Below are 21858 nucleotides of genomic sequence, written 5' to 3'. Positions count from 1 at the left end.
TGAAAAGTGTCATTTTTCTGCAAAAAGAAAGCTACCTTCTGACACTTTTCTGCTTAAAGGGTACAAACTGTCAGTTTACTGTAACAGGAGGGGTTGCTTTTGAAATCTCTATGTCGTATTCGTTCACTGAAGCACAGAAGCGAACTCAAAAACACGATTGTCACAAAATGTGAATGCCAAGACGCGAATCTTACAACCAGAAACGAACTCAAAATCAACCAACGAACTTCGTCAACCAAAAGCGAACCTCAACATCAAAGTCAATGAAGCGAAGTCAAATGTGCAGGTTTCTTATTGAAGCGAACGTTCGCTTTGGGTGTAGCATCAACAAACTTGGAAGCGAAACTCACGAATAAGAACCGAACTCATAGAGGTGAACCTCACGAATAAGAACCGAACTCAAGTTAAGAAGCGAAACTCAGATTAAGAACCGAACTCAAATTAACAACCGAACTCACAAGAACCAAACCCGAATCTACTGTTCATAACCGAACGTTCGGTTGATTTCGCTTTGGGTATGAAATTGAAGTAAACCTGCAATTCGCTTTCGGTCCTTGATTAGCTTTCGGTTCTAGACCAATCGATTGGGAGCGAAAGGAACGAATCTGGATTCACAGTTGGAACCGAATGCCACAAGAGGCGAAGGCTTGTTCGTCAAGAACCGAACTCACCAGAATTTGCAGGTCAAGAAGCGAAAGTCGGGAGAAATCGGTTTCGCTCTGTAACACTTTCGTTCGTGTTCAAGCTTTATATTCTGCTTTCGCACAAGCCACATTCGTTCGGAGATCAGTCGCACACTTGGAACGATGTGTAATCTTTAGAATCACAGTTCTTGACTCGATTTTGAAATCGCATTAATCGTAAACGAAGGCTCGCTTATAATTGAATGTGTAATCGATTTGGAATCGGGAGGTAAAACAGAAATCGATCGTATCAGCCTTCAGCGATTTCGAATATTACTAACTTGGAATTGAATGTTGCACTAAAATCAGAAGCAAAATCGGAACTGAAATCAGTAGCTACGCATTGTACTTGGATTGTATTCTGACCAGGAACAGAAATCAGAATTTTGTCTCTCGGAATTTGAACGAAAACTGAAATCGGAATGATGCTATCATGTCGATCGGAACTCGATTTCATTTTGTTATTTGGATTGAATAAGATCGTTCATCAATTTTGACTTTTAAGAGTCAAAGGCGTGTTTTTTTTGCGTTCCAGTGAAGAAGACGACTATTTTTTGCGTTCATCAATTTTGACTATTACATTATTGGTCCCTGAAACTACAACTATTTTATAGTTTCGGTCCCCGGTGTTTGAACAACTTGGCAATTTCCATTTATCTTCGCAAGTCAAAAGCGTGTTATCTGACTCAATGAAGATGATGAGTAACTTTTCATTTCATGTCCCTGAAGTTTGCGTGGCTTGACTGATTTATCCAATATCCCAATATTTCACAATATTTTTGGGATTTTACCACTTTTATCCCTTCTTTCCAAAAGATTTTCAATTCTTATCCTTTTTCTTTGGTCTTATTCTTTTTAAACCCTTCTAAAATAATTGCTTCTTATTCTATTCTTTTGTCTAAATTTAAAAATCGAAAAATACAAAATTATTTTTTTGTTATTTTTCCGGTTTTAATTTTTGATGATTGTGTTTATTCTAAAGGTAATTATTTCATCAAATATGATGGGTTTTGAAGATTGCTGGTGATTCTTCTTAACTTTCCGGATTCTCTCCATGGTATTTGTTGAAGATTAAAGGGGGAGTGATGATTATTCAAGGGGGAGTTCGTATTTGGAAGATTATTTTTATTTCTCTCGCTTTGAAGACCCCATGTGCTGATGAGTATCACAATTTAGGGGGAGAAATGCCAAGAAGATCGGAAATCGTGATCTTCATCAGTTTCAACATCTAGGGGGAGATTGTTGAGTATTTGAGATATTGAAACTGATATGGCATATTTGGTTATTTAGATAAGCCTTTTTAGGGTTAATCATTTTATGATTCCCTACGATGCCTTTACAGTAGAAGTTCTTAATCGAGCTCTTCTAAGGCATTGGTTTTATATTAGGCATTTACTTTATATTTATGGTAGATATTTATTGTTCCCTATAAATAATCGTTAGGTTCACTTTTGGTGTAAGCTTTTGACCAGATTAGAGTTTTCTCTGTACGTTCATCTCATATTCAATACAAGAAAAACCTTTATCAGATTACTTGCATATTGTGGTGTTTGATTTTGATTGTTCTTGATATTCCGCATTCGTCATCTCAGATTTATTCCTAACAAGTTGTTAATTCGATTACCCAAGACATTTATACAATTAATAAATCTATAAGTGTTATGGTGATTAAATAATGGGGAATTATTTGTATTCAAAGAGTATGATGCCATAGAAAAATTATTTTATCATTGTCTTTCATTTAGCGTGTTACTTCCTGAATATTAATTTATTCGAAATGCCGATTTAAGACTTTCAAAGTATGTAGATTATCCATGGTGATTGGGCATTGCATAGGGATTACTGCAATATTCATGAGTACTTAGAAAATGGGGATTTTGAGATTTGGATAAACCCACGCTTAGAGATTACCTCATGGATTTAAATCATGAGCAATTTTAAGGCGATAATATCTTTTATTCTTGAAATGGAGTTATATAGGTCATAGTTTCTGAAGTTTTTATGCATTGGTTTGTATCCATGCATCTGTAACTAGATGTCATAAAGTGTATTTCCATGCATGACATGACGAGTAAAATGTATGATTATATAGTCAAAGTTTATAAGTTCCTTTTTCCTATTTAAGGAAAGCGGTATCTTTGGGCCCTCAGTGATTTGATGTTGACATGCATGTGCTAGGCCTAGCCCGAACTAAATTGATGTGTTCAATTAGTAGTCTGAATCCGGTCATCATAAATCGGAAATCGAGAAACAAAATCTTGGACCATGAGATTGATTCTAATCTATGTCTCTTGTCCCTACGATATCTTGTAAAACAGAGGAATAGTTGATTACTTAACTTAGGCCTAACGTATGATTTAATCAGAGTGTAGCACTGGCTTAGAATACACTCTTTACTAGTTATTTAGAGAGGTATACTTGTAAATTTATATGATGACTTATCCAAGTGGGAGACTATTGGATTAGGGTGTCTATGATCATAACTAAATTGATATATTGAGTGAATAGTAGTAAAGTTCTTTTTAGGTTTCCCTTATAACCAAGGAAATTGCTTGGATTGATATTAAGAGAGAGATAAAAGATTTATTAATATATAATATGATTGATATATTAATTAAAAATAGTTAGTAATTAATTAAGAATTAATTAGAACTAAATGGAATTAATTTTGAGGTAATTAAATATAATTAAAAGGTCGAAGGGTTAAATTGCAAATGTTCAATAGTTGAACAAGAAAGGAAATTCTAGAAACCTCCAGCCTACGGACAGTTTTGAGAAGCTTTGGAAGGGTTCTGTAATCCTCCTAAATCAAATAAGGAAACAAGATTTGAATAGGAATATAACAATATCACTTTATTAATCAAATCTAGCGTTTTAATGTTATCTGGCAGCTATATATAGGGTCCTAACCCTAAGCCAAAATTTATCTCTCGTCCTCACTTAGAGAATTCAAAATTATTTTCTCCTATCTCTCTTATTTATTTCTTAAGGTTTCCTAAGTTTTAGGTGTGACATATTAGAGGCTTCCACATTATTAGGGTTAGCATTCTAAGAAGGGTTATTCAAAGTAAATTGATATTTGTGATAATAGCAATAAGGTATGTAATCAAACCTTGCGAGTTTTTATTATTGCTAGGGTTATTTAGTTTTTTAAAGTACGTTGCTATTATAAGAAAAGGCATAGTTTTTCTAGGTTGAATGTGCCCATGATTGTTATGTGAAATTGCGCAAGTACATAGAAGTAATCCAGAAATCCCATTAGATAGATCCTTAGACAACAACCCATGTCCTTCAATTTTGACCCAAAGTCAAACTGATCAAAAGTCAACGGTCAACCAAGTCAATGCTCAGCACGACGTGAAGACCTATTAGCCATGTTGTGGGCATGTCAGGACAAAATACTCGACATGAAGGAGACCGCCATGTGTTGGCATCCCCTCGGCCACATTGTGGTTCCTGGATAAATGTCATAATCTTCATTAAAAGCTTCATTCTTACAGATCTAAACCCATAACTTCATATCTAATCCTTTTCAATGACTTAATGGATAAATTTTCCAACTTTATCCGTTAGGACCTTACATCATGGAAAGATCTAAAACCCTAAGTCCATTAAGTCTTTATTGTGACCAAAAATTAAGCATGGACATAACAAGCTATGGAGTTCCTTAAGCTCCAAAAGCATCTATGGAAGGGACCAAAATCATAAAAAAAGAACTTAAAATTGTATCAAGAAGAACCAAGGTCAAGATATGAGATTTATACCTCCAATAACTCAAAAATCTGAAGGAGATGATGGATCTAAGTTGGTTCCTTGCTCCCTTGCACCAAAAGGATCTTCATCCTTCCTCAAGCTTCACAAAAATTTAACAATAAGGTCTTGAATCAAGCAAGCGAGCTCTTAATCATCCATGGAGGCTATGGTTTCGTCTTACAGGGTAGGAGCCTGAAGAGGATGTCGTAATCCTTGAGTTTAGATGCTTAAATATGGAAGAAACCCTAAAATCATGGTCTTAGGCTGCAGCCCTTCCTCTTCACGACATTCCTCTAGCCACGTCGTGGCGGCCATGAGATGTGCATTCCATGCATTTGGCATGCTATGTCATGGTAGCTTATTCACCATGTTGTGGAACAAGGTTTTTCCTAAAAACCTTACGTTTGATCCCTCTAAGTCCCCAACTGATCCATCCTAGAAAACGGGTGTTACACCTTGGTGAGTTCCTATCTAATTTGTGAAAAAGAAATATGGGTCATTGAGGATGTGCATTGATTATCGTGATTTGAGCCAGGTAACCATCAAGAATCGATACACTCTACCGAGAATTGATGATCTCTTCGACCAACTGCATGGAGCGTGTTACGTTTAAAAGATTGTTTTTCAATCTGGTTACCACCAATTAAAAGTAAGGAGTGAATATGTGAGGAATACTGCTTTTCGAAAACGTGACAAACATTTCGAATTTTTGGTGATGCCTTTCGGCTTGACCAATGCGCCAACGACTTTTATGGATCTTATGAATCGAGTATGCAAGCCTTGCATGTATAAGTTCATGACTGTATTTATTGACAACATTCTTATCTACTCAAAGTCGGTGGATGAACATAGTGAACATTTGAGACAAATATTGGAAACCTTAAAGAATGAACATATTTATGCAAACTTCACCAAGTGTGAATTTTGGATTTAAGAAGTGCAATTTCTCGGGCATGTGGTGAACAAGGAAGGCATTAAAGTTGATCCGGAAAAGATCGAAGCAGTAATGGAGTGGGAAGTGCCAAAAGAGTCCTGCTGAAATTAGAAGTTTCCTTGGGTAGCAGTCTCTTGCTGGCGGTTCATCATGAATTTTTCAAGAATTCCAGGCCCTTTGACTTATTTGACCTGGAAGTATGTGAAATATGAGTGGATCAACAAACAAAATGAAACCTTCAACGAACTGAATGTTTGAGGTTATGTGAAGCTCCCATTCTTACACTACTTAGTGGCGTGGAAGACTTTGACGTTTATGGTGATGCTTAAGGGATGGTTCTTGGGTGTGTTCTCACCCAAATGGACAAGGTTATATCATATGCTTACAGGTAACAGAAAGAGCACAAGAAGAATTACCCAACTCATGATTTAGAGCTTGCAACAACCATTCATGCATTGAAAATATGGAGGCATTATTTGTATAGCACTAACTGTAAGTTTTTACTGATCACAAGAGCTTGTAGTATTTGTTTTCAATAAAATAACTAAATTGATGCCAGAGATGATGGATTGAGTTGTTTAAAATATATGACTATGACATTACTTATCATTCTAGAAAGGCTAATGTTGTAGCGGATGCCTTAAGTAGAAAGCTGACAAATGGAAAAACAGAGAGCAAGGTCCTTGAGTAATCAGGTGGCGTCTTCTATTGTAGGAATTCTTAAGGAAACTCAAATTCAAGCAATCAATCGTAAAAACAAAAGGGAAGAAAAGTTGGGAAAGTCTGTTGTATTTGAAAACAATTTTGGACGTATTTGGGTCCCAAATTTTGGTGATTCCCAAAAAATGTTCCTTGATGAAGCACATAAGTCCAAGTATTCAGTACATCTAGGAAGTACCAAGATGTACTTGGATTTAAAGACAATGTGTTGGTGGCCCACGATGAAGATAGATATTGCAAAATACATGATCAATCCTTTGACTTGTTCTTTGGTAAAAAGTGAGAATCAGAGACTGTATGGAGACATGGAACCATTGGATGCACCAAAGTGGAAGTGGGATAAAATAACCATGTATTTTGTGAAAAAGTTACCAAGGACCAAGATAGGGCATAATATGATATATGCAATAGTGGACTGGTTGACTAAGATCACATTATTTCTTGCAACAAATGAAACATGGCCAATTCAGAAGTTCTCCAAGCTTTATATGAAGGAGGTAGTGAAAATACATGGTGTTCCTCTCTCTATTGTATCTGACAGATACAACTGTTTCACATCTCATTTTTGGAGGAGCTTGCAAGAAGACCTCGAGAGGAGGTTGTGTTTGAGTACCGCTTACCACCCACAAACCGATGCCCAAAGTTAAACAACCATTCGAACTTTGGAAGATATGTTGAGGGCGTGTTTTTGGAAATTACGGGTAGTTGGGATAAACACCTTTCCTTGATAGAATTCTCATACAATAATAGTTACCATTCAACTATTATAATGGCTCCGTATGAGGCTTTGAATAGAAAAAAGTGTAGATCCCTTCATGTTGGCTACAAGCGGGGGAGAAAGTGTTCGTGGGGCCAAGTCTAATTCAAATAAATACAGATAAAGTAGAAATTATACGTGAAAGAATGTTGGCGGCTAAAAATTAACAATAGAGTAAAGCAAATATTAAGAATCGACCAATGACTTTTGAAGTGGGTAATCAAGCTTTACTTAAAGTATCCCATTAGAGAGGTGTAATTCATTTTAGGAAGAGATGGAAATTGAACCCTCGATATATTAGGCCTTTGAATGTGTTGGAGCGTGTGGCAAAGCAAGCCTATCAACTTGAGTTGCCAAAAGATTTGGAGTGAGTTCATAATATGTTCCATGTAATCTATTTTAGAAAATGGATTGGCGATAAAGTAGACTGTAACTCCTTGTCCTGAATCATTTTACCTTTTGGGTGTGGGTGATGTAATTTGGATGATTCGGGTGCTCGGTTTGTGTTTTGGAGCCAAGGGGTATTTCGGTAAAGTGACATTCCGGGCTTTTATGGGAATTGGATTTTTGTTCGGGAAGTTTTAAGGCATGTTTGAGTTGATCGAAGTGTAGAGCTTTTCGTTACCTCTTCGTGGATATAAGGATCGACGGAAACGGACTTATAAAGAAAACGTTATGACCTTCGGAAGATTCATGGTTTAGGGTTAAGCAATACGCAGGGCATACACATGTGTACGCATGGCATACTAGTACTAGAGCCATTACACGGGGCATACGATGGTGTACGCGGGGCGTACGGATGCGAGGTTATGACGGGACTATGGACACGTACGCAGAGCGTACACCTGTGTACGCGGGGCGTACGTGGGAATTAATGAAACCCAAATTTAGAGTGATCCTCCCTATACAGACACCATAAGTCATTAGGGTTGGCTTTTTTACCACCATCTAAGCCCCCAAAACACTAGAAATCGTCCCTTAGCCTCTATTAATGTGCATTTGAGCTCTTGAGGAGAATTTGGTTTTCTTTTGCTCATTTTGAAGAGATTGAAGAAGGAGAAAGGTTCAAAGCTTGGCGGGGAACTTAGAGATCCATAATCAATCATCACTTTGCAAGCTCCTAGAGGTATCAAGTACAAATCTTGACTTGTTAATGCTTAGATCTCTTATTGTCTTGATTTTCATGCTTTTGGGTCCCTTTTTCGGTTGAGTAATGAGTTAAGATGTTTGAATGACTTTTTCTTTTAGATCTGAGTTGTTATGAGGTTCTTAAGCATAAAGGTGGAAGCTTTATGAGGTCTATGGTAGCATGCATGTGTTAAGTCACCTAATAAGTCCTTTTGAGCTTTAAGAGCTTCATTTAGCCATGAATGAACGTAAAGTTAGCAACTTTACATGATGATCCAGCTCAAGTAAGTCAGATTTATGTTTTAGATCAATGTCTTAGTGGATTAAGGAATAAAAATGAGTTTGGGTTGAATGGTGGAGTAGGTTGGGCGTACAAGCCTGTACGCGCAGCGTAAAAGCCCTTAAGCCAGTACCCTTAGCGTATAAGCTGAGTACGCCCCGCGTACTCAGCAGGAATGGATTTCGGTGTTTGAGCTTCGTTTTGGGCCATCCTTTGGGCTTAGATGCTTTTGGGCCGTGTTAGGCCATCAAATTTTTTATTGATAATTATTTTGGAAAGGCCCAGTATGGGATTTGGGCCCAATTTGGATTATTAGGCCATGATTTGGGCCTTGGGTGGCTAACTAGGATTTGGGCCTTTGAATTGTTGGATTGGGCATTGGCCTTGGGCCAAGTTATGGAGAGGGTAAAAAGGTCTTTTACCCTAGTTTAGACTCTTGGTGTGAGTTGGGATCCAAGTATTAATTTGATGATGTATTGTGCTTATAGCGTGGGGATTTTAGTTGTCCAACGGCCAGAGACTTATCTACGGGATTCAGAAGTGCAATGTGAATTTCCTTACTCGGTTTAGTGGGACTAATGCAGCAATGTCGGCCCATGGTTATTTATGTTTATAATGCTAGCTGTCTGCGTGATTCTACATGTATGATATTCGATGTTAGGCGGGGTCTGCTGCCAGGCAGGACCTGATGAGTACTTTGTATGTTAGTTATTGGTATGTGTCCTGATGATTACCGGGTATGACCCGATGTCGGGCGAGGCCCGATGACTAGTATGTATGCTATTTATCTCCGTGATTATGGCATGTGTTGTATGTTTATATGTTTATGTGTAGAGTGGGTGGGGACCGATGTCAGGAGGGGCCTAAAAATAACAGATCTGTATACCGAGTGGGGCTTGATGTCGGGTTGGGCCCAATGTCGGACGAGGTCTGAGGTCGGGTGGGGGTCTGATGATGGGCGGGGCCCAGTATATGTTGATATGTATGGTATGTGGTATCTTGGAGAACTCACTAAGCTTTGTGCTTATGGTTTTCAGTTTATGTTTCAGGTACTTTGGTTTTCAAATACAAGAGCTCGGGATGATTGCAGCGCACACCCCACCTTGTTCCGCATTTTGTGATTTACTCTAATTTCATATGGAGATTGATACACTTGTTTTATTTGGATTGTATTGATGATGTATTTGGAATACTGGTTTTATTAAATTAAAAATGAACCTTTTGGGTCTTTTGTTTGGGACGTTACAAGTTGGTATCAAAGCCTTGGTTTGAAGGATTTGGACATACCCTCGGGTGTGTTTGAACTCAAACTGGGGATTTCGTAATGCTTTTCAAAAATGAAAGAAAAATGATTTAAAAAAGGAAAAACAAGTTTTCTAAAACAAGAAAGGATATGGTCCATGCAATCTACCGAGCTCAAGTAAATTTTCCCAAAATACCCACACATGTTATCTGATATGATTTGATTTATGAATCTGTGAATCGCATGCTAGTTAGGGCTAAGGATCTGCTCAGTGTTTGCATGATAGAATGCTAGGAGAGATGCCTTGTATGCCTATTCTATGATCTTGTAGACTTACATGCTAGTTCTGATTAGTCAGTGATAGATTGGCCTGATAGGTGATGCCTTGTAGCTTAGGAAGCACGGGATGCTCGATTGGGTATAAACTGTATGCGTAAGGCAGTCGGCAGTGAGGGTGAAGGTTCCTAGCATGAGTTATGGTGTGTGAGTTTGAATATTCTTTGGTATTTCTTTGGATTGGAGTGCTACTGCACTAATGTTGTTTGCTTTGTGCTTTGTGCTTTGTGGAACTCTTAGGTGATTGGAGTTAACGACTAAGTGAATATGTTAAGTCATATGTGACAAAGGTTGAATAATCTCATAGTGATGGATTTGACCCTATTGCACAGCTCTTGTCTGATTACAACCGGTGTAGGGATGATTTTGTTACTCGAAGGATTATCTACGCTTTGTTGCATGTGATTGTATTCACGAGGTGGTTACTGGCATTATGGGGAGTTCTTCATCAGCTGATGGCAGGGTGAGGCCGGGAACCTAGGGAAAGCCTAGGAGGTGCTTCGGTGGTTTTCGTTGCGCTGTTTAGCGATCATGTGGAGTATCAGTTTGAGAAGGTGACCTAGAGGATTTGGGATGATTCTTGAGGAAAGTATGGATAGGTTTGGAATGTAGTATTGGGCTTGTACTACTGAAAGCACAGGATCCATACTCGAGTCGGGGAAAGTTTCGAAGAAGCTAGGGAGCCTGTGGGATGAGGATTATTGGGCATGTTCTAATCATTTTGCATGTTGTTTTAATAGTATGGTGATGAGCTCTCGGGAAGGACTCCTGTGATCTTTTGTTCAATCAAGGAAGGGATTTTGGAGAGCTTGGATGGTCATCTCGGGGCCTTTCGGGTCGAGATTGTAGCGGGCCAATTGGGGGCTCATCTGTAGCCCAAAGCTTGTGGATCCCTAGAATCCTTCAGGAAGGAGGATCCTATTGTTAGTTCTTGCCATTTGGGATTGGAGGTGAGTTTTGCACCATGTCCTCAGGAGGGTCGACTCAATGATTGGATTTTCGAGGAGGTTTCACGAGCCTTACGCGAGGAGTTACCCGACATCATTGGGCGGGTCATTGATATATTGGTCGCCATGTTCGAGGGTCAGACCTCAGCTGTTCAGGTAGTTAATACGATGGTCAGGGTAACCCAGGAGGATGAAGTTAGGATTCTTTCAATTTCTTCTGGTGGTATGTTATCCTTTGCTGTTTTATTGGTTATTATCATAATTGCCTTAGAATCTTGCTTTGATTAGGGTAAGAATTATCCCTGATTTGGTTTTCTGCTATTGTTTGAGTTATATTATCAAGGATTGTTATATACCATTCTGCATGCCGAGAGTCTCTAATGTATCATTAGTGGGTCGTAACTTGTTAAGCAGGTTTCAGTGTGTTCGGTTGCTATTATGGTTCTTGATGGGATCAATTCAGGGGTATTATTTGGAGGATCTATGGTCAGGGTTAGCGGGTTAGCTCTCCAGTGAAGTCAGGGTTCAGTTGTTTTATCTTTTGATCTGGTGGGATCGACAGTAGTCTGTGGAATAACTTTTCGATTCAAACATTATCGTTGCTAGGGGAGGAGCGGTAGTAAGAAGATGGTGGTGACTGTTGCATGAGTTGTTTGGTCATTGGAAGTGCCAGGGGGAATTGTATATTTCGCATGGGTGGTAGATAGTTAGAATTCGGTAATTTTTTTAGGCTGGTGAGTTGGGGTGAATATTCCCCAGTTCCGAGCAAGAGGTATGGTCATTAGTCGTCGGTTTAAAGGACTTCAGGGTTTGGTGTTGTATCATGGGAATTGTTTGGGGCTATCGGGATGTTGTGATCTCGGGGAGTATCTATCCATATTTAAGGAGTTGGGCAGTCATTGAGATCGGCTAGTAATGGAACGCTAGTATTGGTAAACGCAGGTTATAGTCGGTTCATGTTTTATGAAGATAGGATGGGTTGGGAATCCATGAATTTTTGTGAGATGAGAGAGTTTCGACTAATCCAAGTGGGGGAGAATCGACTAGAAATTTCGGGAGTTGGAACAATGGTGGAACCAGGGCAAGTTTTTCATCCCAACCAAGAGGAGAGACGACCCAGGTGGTCATTTGGATTAAAGTTGTGTGGGTTGGAAGTTCAGGAAACTTCCAACGAGTGGTCGGTGTCTTCTTTGTTATGCATAGCGGACTTATGGATGAATCCAGGTTGAGGGCTTTGGGGTTCGAAGCAGGACCCGAACATATGATTGGATACAGTTGGATGCGAGTTCGACTCAGGGTGAGTGGGGCGGTAATGGTTTCGTTGTGATAACACAATGGATGGTAGCTATGGTTGGTTAGAAGTGTTGGAAGGCTGCAAGGGGATCGTAGCATTCACCAGTTGAGGTAGCCTACCATTGAAGTGGTCATGAGTTTAGAGGAGGATCAGTTCATTCCTTGGGCACGATGGTTAGGATTATCAACGAGCATTTCTCTATTTTAGATTGAGGACCATTGGGGTCCAAGGCTGAGTTGGGCCTGTGTAGCTCTAGAGGGGTAAGACCCATGGGTTAGCCCACTTCGTGGTATAGTTTGGGTGGGACCCGTGGGCGAGGCCCATGTAATTATGGAAATACAGGTGCGACCTGGTAGAGACCGTTGGGTCCAGGTATCGCATCTTGGGTTACATGATTGAGTGTGTGGTCAGTGAGTGGTACATATAGATGTTTAGGCTAGGTAGCCCTGTCATTTGGACTCTTGGTGTAACATCGGCATTCGCAAGTATGGAATTTCGGGGTTTTGTGCTTATTTTAGGACCTACTCGACGAGTTGGGAGGCCCCGACTCGTCGTGTAGAAACCAAGGAGGTCGCGCAGTCTTACAAATCTACTCGACGAGTTGTAAGGCTCAACTCGACGAGTCGGAGCTGAGTGTGAAAACCCTAATTTTTAAGGTTAGCACCCTATTAAGGACCTTAAGTCCTTTACCCCGCCTCCCTCATCACTTTATCACCTAGAGACAAACCCTAATCTAGCTATCTTCCATCTTAAGTGTGTGTAAGGCTAAGAGTGTGTGTTTTTGGTGCATTCCTTGCAGAAACTTGAAGAGTAAAGGGCTTGGTACAAGAAGAAGCCTTTAGATCCGACATCCACTCGGTGGTAGTAGTCATTTGAAGGTAAAAAGCTATCACCTTGATCACTTGTTTGTTAGATCTCTCCATTAGAGAGTTTATGGCCATTTCTAGCTTCTTCTTGAGTCATTATTGCGTTTAAGCATGCTTTGAAGCTAAGACTTCAGATCTGGACCCTATTAGGCCCTTTAGGCCTAAAGACACAAGCTTTATCAAGCTTTGGCCAATCTTTATGCCTAAAACCCCTTGTTGAGCCTTGTTTTTGGCAAAGTTAGCCCCTAAATGCCATGCATGGATGTAAAGCTTGCAGCTTTACGTGGTATCTCAGCCCTAGAAGGCTAGATCTAGAGTTTGGGACCTTAATCTCGCATAAAAGCGTCTTAATGAGAGAAGGGGCTGAAGGAACTCGACGAGTTGGTTAGGGTTTTCCCCGATATTGTGGACAATGTGCAAACTCGACGAGTTGGTGAGACAACTCGGCGAGTTTACTCGAATTTTCCGATTTTCTGAGAATAGAAAAAACTCGACGAGTCGCATAGATACACTCGACGAGTTGAGTCAACATGGACTGTTGACTTGTGTCACACCCTAAAACCAAGAACGGCAGAAATGTTCTGGGGTGGAGGACGTCATGTACAGTATCATAACAATGCAAAGTAGTAAACAAGCAACAACATCATCCATTGCATTAATAGTATAGTTTAATACATGTGTGTTCTTTCATAGTAATATGACACCAAAATAAGTAATCAAAATAAATGACGAGTCTTGAACGTGCTCCGTCTTCTCAAAACCTGGTCGACTGTACCTGTCTACCGATGACCTGAGAATACAAGTTGTTTTGAAAGCGTAGGTCAGCATTTAAGCTGGTGAGTTCGTAAGTATTTTGTTTAAGAGAGTATCTTCCTTGATAATTGAATAAGTTTGAATGATCTACTAGAAAATCCTATATTTTCTTTTAAGTGAGAAGCAGTCTTAATAAGCAAGACTGTAACCTGTAAGCAAATGTGTCATGCATAGAATAAAAAAATGTAGAGTTTTATGTTTAAGTAAAACTGGTTAAAAGGGTGTTTATCCCGAATTATCAACATGCTAATAATACTCCATTGTATAGTTATTACCCCCTGAGCATGATTGAGTTAAATATATATTACTACGTACAAGAGTTGTTGTTTCCGCGGTTTGTGAGTTTCTCATAACCATACTAGACGTAGTACTAATGTCGACATTTGTCACCCCAGACCTGCCGGTCTAACTGTAGCTAACAGTTTAGGTGCGGGGTCGTCAACCCCGTATAGGTCCGTCGGCTAATTTCGACTTTATTTTTAATATTATATTTTTAACAAGCCAGGACTGGAAAAGTCCGTTAAAAATCCATAACTTCTTCATCCGACGTCCGTTTTCGCGAGAATTTTCACCGTTGCACTACTATTGATGAGATCTTCGATTCTCATTTAGGTTGTTTCGGCCAAAAGTCTCTCGATTTCTATTTCGAGTTTTTAGTTGTCTACTGCTATATCCGGAACTTGGAAAAATCATAACTTTCTCATACGAAGTTAGATTTGGACGATCTTTTCATGTACGTTTACGGTCTAATGAAATCTATAACTTTCATTTTGATAGCTAAGGCTAAAAATTATTGTATTGAAACTTCGTGTTTTACGTTTAACAGTATTGACGGTTTTGCTGTGAATCTTAGGTTGGTCATAACTTCTTCGTTATAACTCCGATTTTAGTGTTCTTTATATTTCTGAAACTCTTGACACGATATCTATCATTTATGAAATCCAGTAGAGACTTTTGAACATTTTTATTTTTTGATGATAACTTCATTAAATCACAAGAGGTTACAATTATTGACTTTTTAGGTCATTACATTGATTCAAAATATCGGGTTGTCACATCATCCCCCCGTTAGAGGGAATTTCGTCCCGAAATTTAATGTAAGGTACATATTTGTGGATTAGGGAAAGAGATGTGGGTACTTTTGTTTCATTTGATCCTCGCGTTCCCAAGTGAATTCAGGTCCTCGCATGGCATTCAAGCGAACCTTTCACTATCGGGGCGGGGGGGGGGGGGGTACTGCTTTGTTTCTTTTGTTTGCCTTTACTGGGGTGATAACTCTTCCTGGTCATATGTGTGTTGCACGTTCTCGTGCTCTGTGAATATAGTACTATTTGGAGGTGTTGACTATGCTCCTCCTTACTTCGGGAGTAGATAAGGATGTCATCGATGAAACGATCCGTCTTTCTTCTTCACGAACAAAACCGATGCTCCCCATCGTGAGAAATCCCTTCCTGAGAAGTTCGTTAAGCTGACTGGGAAGTTTATGCATCTCAGCTGGAGCTAGACGATAAGGCGATTTGGCTACAGGGGTAGTTCCTGGAACTAAGTCGATTCTGAAACTCAACTTGGCGCTGCGGTGGTAATCCTAGTAGTTCTTCTGGAAGGATATTGGAAATGTCGTGTACTTCTGGAATGTTCTGAATGTCTTTCACTTCTTGGCTCGTATCGACGATGTGTGCAAGGAATGTATGCCATTCCTTTCGTAAGCACTTCTGAGCTTGCATACACGAAATGATGCGAAGGTTTCACACTTGATTCGTCGCCGTAAATAACTAGAGTTTCGTTGTTAGGGATATTAAGACGAACTGCTTTCTCAAAGCACATGATGTCGGCTCGATGTAGACTCAACCAATTCATACCGATTATGACGTCAAAACCTTGGGGTGGATTTAGATGTCGTGAAGATCTAAAAGAAAGTATGATTACTCATGAATTAAGGAAAAGGGATAAGTACTTCTAAGTTTATTCTCACGGAATCATGATCACTCGCAGTCTTGGGCAGTCTCCGTCCTGAAGTTCATAGTAGAACTCATACCTGGTTCATTAATCACAGTCTCGGGTATACGAGTCGTATATAATTAAGATTGAAAAGGTACTCGAATAAATGATTCTTCTGTGAGCTCACATCCAAACAAGGAAAGGAAGTTAAAGCATACTCATCAATTCTAAACCTGTAGAACCTTGATTATGTACCACCCTTGCGTATACATTCCTCAGTGATAGATTAACCGTATGGGCCTTCGGTTTGAACTTGACGTACTATACGAGTGGTATTCCGGGGAGGTTTGCTGAGGTTACTTCGGGAAAGCTACGAAACATAAGGCAATCTACGCATGAGTGCCTCGGAGTTCTGGAACTTCGGCTTTGCTAGAAAGTCCATTACAGGGAGAAGAATTTTCGCACGAAACTGGCATTGTGAGGATCGAATCGACTCATGTCAAATGACAATGTTGGACTACTCGGAATAACTGGCGTTAGACTAATTCAGAACGGTGTTACAAGAACACTACTGTGCAACTTATGAAGGTGTTTCAGTACTTTAGTTTTACCTAAGATGTTGCTGCTGTGAATAAGTTATACTGCGTAAAAGCAAGTACAAGCAGCACGAGAGTCCCTTGAACTAATGGAACCTCGCAGAGAGATATGACTCGAGTTGCACTAGTTTTATACAAGTGTTAATATTTGATTCGACCGAGGGTGTAATTATAAGTGTAATTAATTACTGTGATTCAGAAGTGTACCCATATTACAGCAGGATACTTTGATGCCTTTTTGTTATTCTGAGGTCAAAATCCTCCTGTTCCCCCGTCACTCTTCTCTGTTGGGCAGTGCTTCTTGAAATGTCCAGCCTCACCGCACCCATAACCTGCCTGGCCCACACCGACTCCATGGACTTGGGTGATTGGTCGTGCCGGTGCCTTACAGAAACGAGCAGTGTGCGCCATTCTGTTGCAATCGTTGCATTGCAATTCACGGCAAACTCCGTCATGATAGAAGTTACACTTATTACACTTCGGGAGTGTTCCATCATATCGTTTGATCGGTGCTGAAGTGGCAGGGGTCACCACTCGTTGCCGTTGCATGGCAAGTCTTTGAAATCGCTTGCGCTCCTTTTGAGCTTGACGCTTTCGTTTCTTAAACCTAGAGTTGTGGCTTTGGGTGTTTGTGACTGTTATCATTTGTTGATTTCCCGGATTGTTACTATGATTTGAATTGGCAACTCCGTTTCCATCTTTCTTCGCGCTACTAGGGTGCAATTGTGCTAGGACAGCTGTCATGACGGCTGTCACGGCGGCTTGGAAGGTGGCGGCGTCTATATGAAGGATCGGGGTTTCGTCGTTCGACTAACTATTTCTGGATGACGACATGATTCTGTTATATGACAAAAAAAGGAGTTCGTGAGCGATTATGGTCAGTCGTAGATGTGTTCTACTCATTCATGTAAATGTATATTTTTCGTTTTGTTAAACTATTCTCGGTGGTTTGACCTACATCCCTATGATGCAGTACTTGGTAAAGAGTTGAAGTAAGCTCGTAGAATGGTCACTAGACGATTGCTATTTCGAACTAGGCTATCATTGGTTGGTGGATAACATGATCCAACATTCGAAAAGAATTGGAAGTGATCCATGAGCTAAGTTACCATAGTTCAATAAATTGACTAGGGTGAGATTTAGATAGAGTTCTAACGTTAAAAGGATGAAAGTATTTGGACAAAGTTTTTTCGGGAACTAGCCGACTGTCACATCATTGATATTTAAGATGTAATAAGTTTGGGAAAAATGACCTTGGAGTAGGTCTTACATCAAACCAAGATGGAAAAATTCTGACAGAACTAAGACCAAATCATGACTTAACAGATCTAAGGTCTTCACAAAGGTAGGAAATTAAACTAGAGTTTTTACATAAACTAAGTTATATCTAAAAGAGAAAGTTGAGTAGGCTCTATCTACGACGAGAGCCACTAGAGTGAGTCCTTGATTCTGACAGACGGCGCTCCATGTCTCTCATGCGCCTTTCCGACATTGCCTGTCGACCTCGAAGCTCCCTGACTTCAGCTTGGGTTTCAGTAAGTTCTCTCTGCAGGGCTACACTCTGGTTCTGAGTTCTTTCATGAGCAGACTCTAACTAACGAATACGGACTGCGTTAATGCCAGAGTTGGCGTCAATTTCCACGACTCGGTCAATGGTTGCTCGACCTTGCTCTGTGTTCCGAGCAATCCTACGGACCATGATGGGCAGAACTCGGTCAGCTGAACCTCCCTCGCTTAGATTATAAAAGCTTATGTCCCCATTGTAGGGCATGGGTTGACCCTGATCCTGACTCCATCTGTTCAAGTTTGTTTCCCGCAGAGGTATGAGTCCTTGAAATGTTGGACGAGGGTTCGGGTTTGGAGCTACTGGGGGTAGGTTGTTGACTTCAGGTTCTGAGTCAGAACCATCAGAAAAGCCTTCAGCATGGTGATCATCCAAAGGGATTGGATGATCATCTTCTGGCTCTTCTCCAAGCCACCCAGCATTGCCTTCGTTTTGGAAGTATGGATCTCCGGGGAGATGGAACCCAGCCATCATATCTACGCGAGAAAAGGGGTATAAGAAATAACTAAAATAGACGTACTGATTAGATAATAATTATAAGATGATCTTTATCAGTTACTTCAATACTTGTTTAGTGCATACCAGTTATATGTAATCAAAACAGGATAGACCTTCGAATAAGTGACCCTAACTCGAAACCCACAACCAAACAAGGAACAGGGAGTAAAGCAAAGATTACAGATTCTAAGTCTATGACATCCTAGTTACATATAACCTTAGCGTATCCACTTAGCGACTACTGACCTACTGATAAAGACCTTTTTAGTTCGCACATAAGTAATTTATAGTAACACAAAATACTCCTATAGTATTTTAAGTTTATGTTTTGTTCTAATGTTTTCTTTTTAGTATTGTTGGTAAGTTTTTAGACTTGTTGCAACCTCACAACCACTCTTAGGCACATGCTAGTCACTCCTCGGAAAATATAGTTGATCGGGCTATATCATCCTAACCAAGAGGAGAGACGACCCAGGTGGTGATTTGGATTAAAGTTGTGTACGTTGGAAGTTCAGGAAACTTCCAACAAGTGGTCAGTGTCTTCTTTGTTATGCATAGCGGACTTATGGATGAATCCAGGTTGAGGGCTTTGGGGTTCGAAGCAGGACCCGAACATATGATTGGATGCAGTTGGATGCGAGTTCGACTCAGGGTGAGTGGGGCGGTAATGGTTTCATTGTGATAAGACAATGGATGGTAGCTATAGTTGGTTAGAAGTGTTGGAAGGCTGCAAGGGGATCGTAGCATTCACCAGTTGAGGTAGCCTACCATTGAAGTGGTCATGATTTTAGAGGAGGATCAGTTTATGCCTTGGGCACGACGGTCAGGATTGTCAACGAGCATTTCTCTATTTTAGATTGAGGACCATTGGGGTCTGAGGATGAGTTGGGCCTGTGTAGCTCTAGAGGGGTAAGACCCATGGGTTAGCCCACTTCGTGGTATAGTTTGGGTGGGACCCGTGGGCGAGGCCCATGTGATTATGGAAATACAGGTGGGACCTGGTAGATACCGTTGGGTCCAGGTATCACATCTTAGGTTACATGATTGAGTGTGTGGTCAGTGAGTGGTACAGATAGATGTTTAGGCTAGGTAGCCCTGTCATTTGGAGGTATGGAATTTCGGGGTTTTATGCTTATTTCGGGGTTTTATGCTTATTGTAGGACCTACTTGATGAGTTGGGAGGCCCCGACTCGTCGTGTAGAAACCAAGGAGGTAGCACAGTTTTACAAATCTACTCGACGAGTTTTAAGGCTCAACTCGACGAGTCGGAGCTGAGTGTGAAAACCCTAATTTTTAAGGTTAGCACCCTATTAAGGACCTTAAGTCCTTTACCCCGCCTCCCTCATCACTTTATCACCCAGAGACAAACCCTGATCGAGCTATCTTCCATCTTAAGTGTGTGTAAGGCTAAGAGTGTGTGTTTTTGGTGCATTCCTTGAAGAAACTTGAAGAGTAAAGGGCTTGGAACAAGAAGAAGCCTTTAGATCCGACATCCACTCAGTGGTAGTAGTCATTTGAAGGTAAAAAGCTATCACCTTGATCACTTGTTTGTTAGATCTCTCCATTAGAGAGTTTATGGCCATTTCTAGCTTCTTCTTGAGTCATTATTGCTTTTAAGCATGCTTTGAAGCTAAGACTTCAGATCTGGATCCTATTAGGCCCTTTAGGCCTAAAGACTCAAGCTTTATCAAGCTTTGGCCAATCTTTATGCCTAAAACCCCTTGTTGAGCCTTGTTTTTGGCAAAGTTAGCCCCTAAATGCCATGCATGGATGTAAAGCTTGCAGCTTTACGTGGTATCTCAGCCCTAGAAGGCTAGATCTAGAGTTTGGGACCTTAATCTCGCATAAAAGCGTCTGAATGAGAGAAGCGACTGAAGGAACTCGACGAGTTGGTTAGGGTTTTCCCCGATATTCTGGACAATGTGCAAACTCGACGAGTTGGTGAGACAACTCGGCGAGTTTACTCGAATTTTCCTGATTTTTTGAGAATAAAAAAACTCGACGAGTCGCATAGATACACTCGACGAGTTGAGTCAACATGGACTGTTGACTTGTGTCACACCCTAAAACCAAGAACGGCAGAAATGTTTTGGGGTGGAGGACGTCATGTACAGTATCATAACAATGCAAAGTAGTAAACAAGCAACAACATCATCCATTGCATTAATAGTATAGTTTAATACATGTGTGTTCTTTCATAGTAATATGACACCAAAATAAGTAATCAAAATAAATGACGAGTCTTGAACGTGCTCCGTCTTCTCAAAACCTGGTCGACTGTAGCTGTCTACCGATGACCTGAGAATACAAGTTGTTTTGAAAGCGTAGGTCAGCATTTAAGCTGGTGAGTTCATATGTATTTTGTTTAAGAGAGTATCTTCCTTGATAATTGAATAAGTTTGAATGATCTACTAGAAAATCCTATATTTTCTTTTAAGTGAGAAGCAGACTTAATAACCAAGATTGTAACCTGTAAGCAAATGTGTCATGCATAGAATAAAAAAATGTAGAGTTTTATGTTTAAGTAAAACTGGTTAAAAGGGTGTTTATCCCGAATTATCAACATGCTAATAATACTCCATTGTATAGTTATTACCCCCTGAGCATGATTGAGTTAAATATAGTTGTTGTTTCCGCGGTTTGTGAGTTTCTCATAACCATACTAGACGTAGTACTAATGTCGACATTTGTCACCCCAGACCTGCCGGTCTAACTATAGCTAACAGTTTAGGTGCGGGGTCGTCAACCCCGTATAGGTCCGTCGGCTAATTTTGACTTTATTTTTAATAGTATATTTTTAACAAGCCAGGACTGGAAAAGTCTGTTAAAAATCCATAACTTCTTCATCCAACGTCCGTTCTCGCCAGACTTTTCACCGTTGCACTACTATTGATGAGATCTTTGATTCTCATTTAGGTTGTTTCGGCCAAAAGTCTCTCGATTTCTATTTCGAGTTTTTAGCTGTCTACTTCTATATCTGGAACTTGGAAAAATCATAACTTCCTCATATGAAGTTAGATTTGGACGTTCTTTTCATGTACGTTTACGGTAATGAAATCTATAACTTTCATTTAGATACCTAAGGCTAAAAATTATTGTATTGAAACTTCGTGTTTTACGTTTAACAGTATTGACGGTTTTGCTATGAATCTTAGGTTGTTCATAACTTCTTCGTTATAACTCTGATTTTAGTGTTCTTTATATTTCTGAAACTCTTGACACGATATCTATCATTTATGAAATCCAGTAGAGACTTTTGAACATTTTTATTTTTTGATGATAACTTCATTAAATCACAAGAGGTTACAATTCTTGACTTTTTAGGTCATTACATTGATTCAAAATATCGGGTTGTCACAACTTGAGTGTTGACTTCCGTTGACTTTTAGGGTTTGGTCAAGTTGTAGACCATGGAGACCATAGAGGGGTAAAATGGTCTTTCACTCTTTCTGAGATTTAGTAGAGGAAATTAGCTTAACATCTTTAGAGTTGTTAGTATAAATTGTTA

The sequence above is a fragment of the Lactuca virosa genome, chromosome 4 (assembly GCF_052849685.1).
Source record: "Lactuca virosa cultivar CGN04683 chromosome 4, Lactuca_virosa_CGN04683_v6, whole genome shotgun sequence".
Lineage (NCBI taxonomy): Eukaryota > Viridiplantae > Streptophyta > Magnoliopsida > Asterales > Asteraceae > Lactuca > Lactuca virosa.
The sequence above is the reverse complement of the archived record's forward strand: the minus strand, read 5'-3'. Positions refer to the sequence as shown.